Here is a 9,694-nt window from a genome sequence, read left to right on the forward strand (position 1 = left end):
GGGAGGGAGGGAGGTTCGAAGGAAGTAGAATCTCCCTATCAGTGTCCAAACACAAACTGAGATGATCTCTTTCCAACCATCTTCTCTTCATTGTACTTTGAACTTGTGCTGAAACTCTGGAGCTCAGGAAGCAGGTAATATGTAACCAGTTTAGTTAGACTGACTGCACTGAAGTTTTGGTTATTACACTTGAAGAAATGCCACCTTCATCTTCCTTTGTACTATTTCAGTAAATCCCTGTTTCAGTGTCCCTCTTTGTTGATCATCTCTCCCTCCCACCCCAGAATCTAGAGGAAAAGTCCAGTCTTTAGCATTTTACCCCTAATCTCATTTCATTTCCGGGATGTACGGAAAGGAGCAGGAGGAGTTAAAGGGACCAAGCTAGTGATGAAAAATTCAACTTTAGCCAAAACATACAAACCCTCATCCAGGCCCTAAAGTTAATTATGTCCATTCTAAGCATTTGGGCTGCATTTGGAATGCCAGATAACAGAATAACAGAGCTGGAAGGGACCTTGGAGGTTTTCTAGTTCAATCCCTTGTTCAAGCAGGAGACCCTATATCATTTCAGACAAATGGCTGTCCAATCTCTTCTTAAAAACTCCCAATGATGAAGGACCCACAGCTTCTGAAGTCAAGCCATCCCACTGGTTAATTGTTCTCACTGTTAGGAAATGTCTCCTTAGTTCTAAGTTGCTTCTCTCCTTGATTAGTTTCCACACTCTGTTTCTTGTCTTGCCTTCTGGTGCTTTGAAAAATAGGTTGACCCCCCCCTTCTTTGTGGCAGCCCATCAAATATCAGAACTCTGCTATTATGTCACCCCTACTCCTTTTCACTAGACTAGGAATATCACTTATCGTATATCACTTGAAACTCTTTCCTTATAAACATGGTCTCAAATACACATCTATTACTTCCTAATCCTAATTTACTTCATAGAATAATTGACTGGAGGGTCAACCTAAAAAAAAAAAATCACCTTGTTATCAGTGTGAAAATATTGGGTTGTCCTTGGGTAGAAAAAGACTAATTATAATGATGCTCTTTTGAGCCTTCTGTGCTGCATATGAAAAGTGTGATTTTTAATTACCAGCTAAATAAAAAATCATATCCAGAGAGGGAAAGCAAACTACCTCATTGGATTTCAGCCCATTCATTATCCAAGTCAGAACTTGGGAACTTTTTGAAAATACAACAATCTTCGTTTAACTGCTGTTTGACTATAGCTGCTGCTCCCTTTGGAAGAATGATATAAAACCAAATGCCTTTATTAGCCCTATAGTTGTCGCGACAGGTTCACATCATCTTCTGAATATGTTAGCAATCTCTGTTGTGGATGAAATTCTTTTTAGTTAATTTATAAACCACAGCATTAATGAAAAATTAACTTAAAAGTAGGTCAAGAATACAGACTTCTTTAATATGTAGGATTAGAAAGGGGTCTGCTGCATTTCATCCTTGGTGATTGGTGTTCTACTTCTTATAGATAGGAATAAACAGACAAAAATCAGTTGTTGAATCTCTACATTTACCCCCAATCCAGGGGTGGGTTTCTTGCCCTGTTCCAACCAGTTCGGTTGGAACGGGGCCGGCGGCGTCCTCGTGCACGCGCGCAGTGCACGCATGCGTACTAGCGTCTGTGCGATGCTCCAGCTGCTCCTGGAGGATCGCGCAGGCACTGTATGCGTCCTGCGCATGCGTGAAGCGCAGAACTCGTCAAAACCGGGTAAGAAACTTGGGCTGGTGGGTGGACCCTTCGGCGTTCCCGGAAGTTACTTACTTCCGGGTTCGCCGACCAACCGCTGCGAACCACCTGAAACCCACCCCTGCCCCAATCCCATTTCTCAAAATATGACCAAATGCCTCTTAAAATCAATAAATGCAGCTTGTTTTTCCTTCATTTTTATTCACCAAGTAGGTGGCACAGAAATCTATTCTCCTCTGTACTTGTGCCAGCTGTGAAATCTGCCTGTTCATTTTCAACAATGATTTATTTATTTTAAAATGTGCAGGCTGCCTGACTTTAAATGTTTTATGTAGCTCACCAGCAAAGACACTTTTAAAAAGCATTAAACAAAAATAAGGAATAAAAGATAACAAGAGGACAGAAACTGGACTGGACTAGACTAGAAAAAATAACCCAAGAGGTTTTCACTCGCTTTCATTAAAGGTTTGGGAGAAAACACTAGAAGGGAAAGGCCTATATGGATCAAGCCTCTTCAAAACACTAGAAGGGAAGGGGCCATGTGGATCCCATTCTAGAGGAAAGACACTGCTACAAGAAGGCACGTTTCTGAAATGCCAATAGATCATATTGTTTAATTGATCCAATCCTGGTGGTTCAAATCAACTGAGCAGACTCTATGGGAGACTGGCAATGCCTCAAATGTTGATGCCATATGCTTTGGAAGGCTTTATTTATAACAACCAGCACCTTTTCCGAATTCCATTATTATAGTCTGAAAGTTTTTATATATATGTCAAGTCTAGAACTTATTAGTACAGCTTAGTAAATGAATTGATTTGCCTTTGTCAGGAAAACCTTTCTCATCTTAAAAATTAGAGCAACTTTTGCCAAACTCCAGTCTTTAAGAATCTATTATTTATATGTGAAAATAACGAAACCAAAATTGGTGCCAGTCATTCCAGGTTATTTCTGGAGAGAGGAGGCAGGGCACAGGAGAGAGAAGTCAAATATTTCCCAAGTGCCTTTGTGAATTTCAGCAGACTGATCCATTTGAAAAAAATCTGACTTTGATACATGTGGTCAGCACAGCAGCATGTCACAGAGTTATCAGTGGAAGACTTTTTACATTCAATTAATTTGATATTGTTGGAGCTGGATATATCCAAGGCAGCTCTATGAGGTCCAATAAATATAATCGAGCACTTGAGTTAGTCTGTCAACATGAAGTTAAACACTCATTAGAACATATTAAAGCACTTTTTATATTAGTTAATATCTTCTAGACTTGGCAAAATGTTGGCTGGAGTCAGGACTGCTGGCTTTTCCAGGGTTTACCTCCTTGTTTTCACCTCCCTATTCTTGGTCTGTGAGAGTGCATGTTTTATTAGACATAAATAACGTTAAGCCCAGGGTGGGGCTAGACAGAGAACAATAGAAGTCGCTTGTTTGAGTAAACACAATCTGGATAAAGTTTAGCATAATTGGCAAAACATCTTTCCTGAGTCATTTCCCACCCTTCTATGTAACACTGGATCAACATATTTCTTCGGTACAACATTGCAAATACACAAACATCATCTATCCATTTTAATTCTCATGATTTCTGAAACTACACAGCTTTTTACACTTCTATGCACCTTTCCCTATTGCCAAGTTTAAATGCCAAAAAATTATACCAGCTTATAATTGCTAATTGCTTTGTTGCCTTTGTTGCAAATCACTGCAAGCACTTAACTTCTTTCCAAAGTCATGGATAACAAAGCCTAACAGATTTTATAGATTTGGAGAGTGCCCTTTGAAAGCGTTGAAAAAAGGGGAAATGCTATTTTAATACCAGTACAACTATGGATAGTGTTAGGTAAGCTCCCCTTTGGGAGAGTGAGTATGTTCATAGAAGCATTGTGAGAGTGTTGTTGGAGAACACACAAACCAGCATACAGAGACACTGCAGTTTAAGTAGGCTTTTACTTTTGTGGAAATAACGGTATCAGAGTCCATCAAACAGTCCAAGTCATACACGGATAAGACAGTCAGTCATCAATGTCTTTCAGTTAAGGGATAATCCAAATAACATAGTCCAGTATCATATAATCAGTTCAGTACTCAAAGTTTGCTAGCAGTTGCAAAACTTACAGTAGCTCACGACACTTTCTAACAGCCAGCTTCCAAAAAACACTCAGATCAGATCAGCCCAGCATCTAACGAACAGAGAGCTAACAGTCATTCTGGCTCCATCTTATGACCGATTGAAGAAAACAGCAACCAATCACATTTTACAGTATGATTTAAAGAAACAGGTATAGCATTGTTACATGATTTATATATTGCCAACCCAACCGTTAGATTACATTCCTAACAGATAATCTATGTTTGCTTCACTCATGGTTTGAGGACGATTAAAGGTTTAAAAAAAGTTTAAAAAAAGAAAAAGAAAAGATTTCCCCAGGTTTGAGTCAGGTGGCTGTGGTTAGATGTGGGTAAGAAAGGACTCTAGAGTGAAATAAATGTAGGGAAGTAAGAAAGTGCCTGAATAACACATGTTTTCAAAATCAGGTCAAAGAATTTTTAAACAAATGACACGGCCTCAGATTGCACTTCTTTAGTTGCAGGTTAAGTTAGATTGATATCATAGAAGCTTCTGCGTAGTGAAACCCTACATCTCAAACTAGTTTAAAGAATACAGGTAGTCCTCAAGTTATGACCACAATTTCTGTTGCTAGCTGATAAGTGAATTTGCCCCATTTTACAACCTTTCTTGCCACTGTTGTTAAGTGAACCACTGCAGTTGTGAAGTTAGTAACAGGTTTGTTAAGTAAATCTGGCTTCCCCATTGACTTTGCTTGTCAAAAGGTCACAAAAGATGATCAAATGACCTTGGGACACTGCAACCGTCATAAACATGAATCAGCTGCCAAGTGTCCAAATTTTGATCACCTGACCATGGAGATTCTGCAATGGTCATAAATGTCACAAATGGTCATAAGTCACTTTTTTTTCAATGCCGTTGTGACTTTGAATGGTCACTAAATGAATGGTTGTAAGTCGAGGACTGCCTGTATGGCTATGGCTTAGACTAGAGAGTTCACACAAATATCTAAATCCCCAGAGGTTGGGTAGCCTGGCATAATCTGAAACTACACATTACCTCTGTAAAATCAATAGTAAGCAGGGTCAGGAAGAGGAAATCCATTCATTGTTTCCGACTATTGACGTGCAGCTTAGGAAACGGAGTGCCCTGGTGAAGCACAGAGTGGGTGAATTGCCGTGGGCTCGGGCTCTCTCTCACAAATAAATGCCTAGACTGCCAGCAGCCTGCAAAGGAACCCTGCAGTAGCTCTCCCACGCTCATTGCATCATAGGTATATAGAAATAAACAGTGTGTAAATAATCAGAGAGGTCTCTGGTTCTGGTTATAGAACATAGTACAGCAAGTATAAAGGTGAGTTGACTCAGAAATTGCTTTTATTTTCTTGATATTTTATCTAACTAATTGATGGGAGCTCCCTGACTATCAGCCCTGGAGTGAAGAAAATAGATATTTTCATTGGGGATATAATACAATACAATAGCAGAGTTGGAAGGGACCTTGGAGGTCTTCTAGTCCAACCCTCTGCCTAGGCAGGAAATCTTATACCGTTTCAGACAAGTGGCTATCCAACATCTTCTTAAAGAATTCCAGTGTTGGGGCATTCACAACTTCTGGAGGCAAGCTGTTCCACTGATTAATTGTTCTAACTGTTAGGAAATTTCTCCTCAGTTCTAAGTTGCTTCTCTCCTTGATTAGTTTCCACCCATTGCTTCTTGTTCTACCCTCAGGTGCCTTGGAGAATAGTTTGACTTCCTCTTCTTTGTGGTAATCCCTGAGATATTGGAACATTGCTATCACGTCTCCCCTAGTTCTTCTTTTCATTAAACTAGACATACCCAGTTCCTGCAATCGTTCTTCATATGTTTTAGTCTCCAGTCCCCTGATCATCTTTGTTGCTCTTCTCTGCACTCTTTCTAGAGTCTTCATATCTTTTCTAAATCGTGGCGACCAAAACTGAATGCAGTATTCCAGGTGTGGCCTTACCACGGCATTATAAAGTGGTATATGGTGGTAAAAAACTGAAACATTCCTTCTCAGATTCTCAATTCTGCTAAAATACCTATGTAGCTGCTTTTGTTCAATAGTATAAAAATGGGCACTAGTGGTGATGCTCGTATGCATATGAAGAGTCCTTAGTCACCACTCGGAATGAGGGGATTATGTTGGCCTTGGAGTAGATTGTGCTTGGACAAACTCTCCAGGACTCCCTGGTTTTCAGAAGAGTCTAAAAGTCATATCAACAGAAGAAATGTCTGGAACACAGCAGGAGAAAAGAGAAGTACAAGTTTCTCCAAACAGCCTATATATTAAGTACTACATCATGGTGATAAAAGTGGCAAAATATAATTATTTTTATTCAGAGTGCTGGGTGATGGCCCTATTCAAAGTGACCTGGTCCCTATCAGGAAAGACACAGGAACATTTGCAAGGCTGCTGTGAAGGTAATTTTGAGGTATCTGACACATGAAGAGGTTAGAGTTAGGAATGAAGTGTATTGAGTTATCTTGGTCAGGGGAAGAGATCCAGCCCTAGTCCCTGCTGTGTAGAATAGGGAGACTAAGCTTGTTCATCCCCATTTAGATTCCAAGACCACTAGAAACAGGTTTTGGGAATCTAAATGGGGATGAACAAGTTTAGTCTCAAACCTAGCAAGACTGAATGGTCCTGGAAATTTTCCATTGTTAGTTCTGGGTGGGTGAGCAGTGCTCCAGGCAAAAATGGTACATAGTTGGTGATCCATCTGGATTATTAATTCCTGGAAGAAATGTAGTCGGCAGTTGTGGCTGGGGAGTTCTTTGCACAAATTCATCCTGTGCACTAATTAAATCTGTTTCTGGATTGGGCAGGGTGCTACTCAAAGTCATTCATGTCTGCAGTTATCTCTTGTCTGAATTATTACAATGTGATCTATATGCAGTTCCTCTAAGCGATGCAATATAGGAAACGTTTATTGAAAGACCATTCAAAAATTCCAACTAGTCCAGAATGTTACCAGCTTTATGGGTACACTTTGGTATGCTCGTGTATCACTACTACAAGAGCTGCACTGGATGGACGTCCAATGGATGTCTGAGTGCAACTCAAAGTGTCACCTAAAAAACCCCTCATGGACAGTGCTTGGATATTTGAGGGATTGTCTAACTTGGGCCATTCTGTAACATTTAACAGTGTTGATATGTTTCATACCCCCATAGTTTCACTTTATGGTAGGGATGTCCATGGCTGGCTGGGGAATTCTGGGAGTGGAAGTCCACAAGTCTTAAAGTTCCCAAGTTTGGACACTCCTGCTTTATGGCATTCAGAAGTCATGCCTTCTCCCTCATAGCAGCTACCTTATGCAGCAGCCTCCCTGCCTCCAAAGTTTATTGGCTCTGACCCTACTGGACTTTATAAAGGCCCTGAAGACCTGGTTCTTCTTCTAGGGGTTGGCCCATTTGCAACTGTATGCAGTGTGCTCTATTTTGCTTTATAAATTTATTATTTTCCTTTATATTTGATATTCTCAATCCATACAGATTACCTAAATTGCCTGGTGAGCGGTTCATGATATAAATTGAATGAACAAATGACTCAGATTATCTCTGACTCTAAATTACAGTGACATATAAGTTGCACTTAGTACAACTTAAGTTTGATTGCTAAGCAAGGAACATTTCTTACCTTCCTGGTCTGATAAACAAATGAAATGGGCTTTTTTCCCTCTTTCTTTTAGATTTTTAATTGTTTTAAGTATAGAAAGAAAGAAAAAAGAGAAAGTTTCAAGGAAGAAACAAGAAAAAATAAATAAATATTTAAATATATAGAAAAAACAGTCCAGTGTTTAAATACTGCATCAAACCCTGACCATATGGAGTAATATTGACCAGATGTTTCATTATATTGAAAGACACCAAAATTCATAAGCAGAGAACAAACACACTTAATCAATAATGCATTGTGAGTCTGGAATGGTGCTATCTTTCCATAGTAAACAAACTTCTTTGCTCTACCTATCCCATGATAAATTCAAAGTTCTTCATATATTGATCCACTCCAAATTTTTGAGATAAAATTTATTGTCATATGACCCCTTTAAAACCTACTTCTTTCCCCAAAAATATTTTATAAATTAAAAAAAGCCAAACCTATACTATACGTGTATCCTTCCGTCATTTTACACAGAATGACATTGATACTCAAAAATATTCTATAAAATGTCTGAGGTTCCCAATAACACGAAACATGTTTCATTAATTTCATCTTTAAATGATAAATGCAATTTTGAGACTCTTGATCACTTATCTGTAAATATGGTATAGCCGTGTTGGTGAACCTGTGGCACACAGCGCTCTCTCTGTGGGCACGTGCGCCATCACCAGCTGCACATCTGGTTTCTGGCATGCACATGCGCACCACCCAGTTGGTCTTCATGGGTACCAGAGCACCAGAAAATGGCCTGAAAAAGGCCCAAAAATGGCCTGAAAAACAATCAAAAATGGCCAAAAAACAGGCATGTGTACACTGGCCAGCTGGTCTTCGGATTTCCGGTGCTCCAGTGCACAAAAAGACCAGCTGGCCGGTGTGCATGTAAGTGCTGGAAACCCAAAGATTAGCTGGCTGGCATGCACATGTGGACTGGCCAGCTAGTTTTCAGGTTTCCGGCGCTCCGGCGCACCCGCATGCACCAGCATGCACTCATATTCTGGCTTGGGAACTCGGTGCCAAAAAGGTTCACCATCACTGTGTTATGGTATGGCATTTGCAGATTATGTTTCAAGTGTCATTTTTTTTCATTCTAATTTCTGCTTCCAGGCAATATGAAGCCATTGGTTATTTAAATAGTTTTCTTCAATCTTTCACTTTTGTTCACCTGCCTTTATTCGCATATGAACTTACTGTAAGTGACATCCCATTCCTAATCCATAGGGTTCAATGTGACGTCGGTCCACCCTTTGCTGGCCGGTGTGCATGTAAGTGCTGGAAACCCAAAGATTAGCATAAGATTAGCATATAACAGCTTCAACTCTTCTGGGAAGGCTGTCCACAAGGTTTAGGAGTGTGTTTATGGGAATTTTTGACCATACTTCCAGAACCGCATTTGTGAGGTCACACACTGATGTTGGACGGGTTTACGTGGCCTACCACTTCGTGGCTGAGTTGCTGTCATTCCCAAACACTTCCACGTTCTTATAATACAGCTGACAGTTGGCTTGGCTGTGGAATATTTAGGAGCGAGGAAATTTCACAACTGGATTTGTTGCACAGGTGGCATCCTATCACAGTTCCATGCTGGAATTCACTGAGCTCCTGAGAGCGACCCATTCTTTCACAAATGTTTGTAAAAACAGTCTGCATGCCCAGGTACTTGATTTTATACACCTGTGGCCATGGAAGTGATTGGAACACCTGATTCTGATTATTTGGATGGGTGAGCAAATACTTTTGGCAATATAGTGTATGTTGATGGGCATGCTAGATCGGTTGGAAGCAGTTATAGTCTAATGGACTTGGAGGCCAGCAATTTTGCGGAAACTGATTCTTCGTGTTATTTGTTTTATTTCCCACATTTTATACCACGTTTGAAATATTTACATGTACAACACCCAGAAAATGTTGCATGTGCTGCACACGTTCTACATATAAAGATAAAGAATACCAATAACTATCTATGCTAAAAAAAACCCATCAAGTTGCTGTCATTTGTAATTATTCTCCAAGGACCCCTCCTTTCTTTTCCTGTTTACTTTTATGTAAACATGGAGAGTTGTCTTGAAAATAGAGCTTTGAAGAACCTAACTGCAATCTGACAATAGCCCTGGTGAAAGCAGGAACTGACCTTTCCTTGACCTAATTCCCCAATAGGACCCAGCAGGAACCTTGTGTTTCTTCCTCAGAGTTGGCATTAATAGTATCTGAACACAGAATTACAAACACAGAT

General features: G+C 40.0%; 1 protein-coding gene across 4 annotated transcripts in view; it reads right to left on the reverse strand.

Moving 5' to 3' along the window:
• The window catches only part of TIE1 (tyrosine kinase with immunoglobulin like and EGF like domains 1), a 48,579-nt gene extending 43,622 nt beyond the window's left edge, over window positions 1-4,957 (reverse strand). For all 4 annotated transcript variants that reach the window (XM_032218114.1, XM_032218116.1, XM_032218115.1 and 1 more), the window contains exon 1: window positions 4,834-4,957. The gene's annotated coding sequence lies outside the window, so the exon portion shown is untranslated. The remainder of the gene's footprint in view (window positions 1-4,833) is intronic.
• Window positions 4,958-9,694: the final 4,737 nt, after the last annotated feature.

The sequence above is a fragment of the Thamnophis elegans genome, chromosome 5 (assembly GCF_009769535.1).
Source record: "Thamnophis elegans isolate rThaEle1 chromosome 5, rThaEle1.pri, whole genome shotgun sequence".
In the NCBI taxonomy this organism is placed as follows: domain Eukaryota; kingdom Metazoa; phylum Chordata; class Lepidosauria; order Squamata; family Colubridae; genus Thamnophis; species Thamnophis elegans.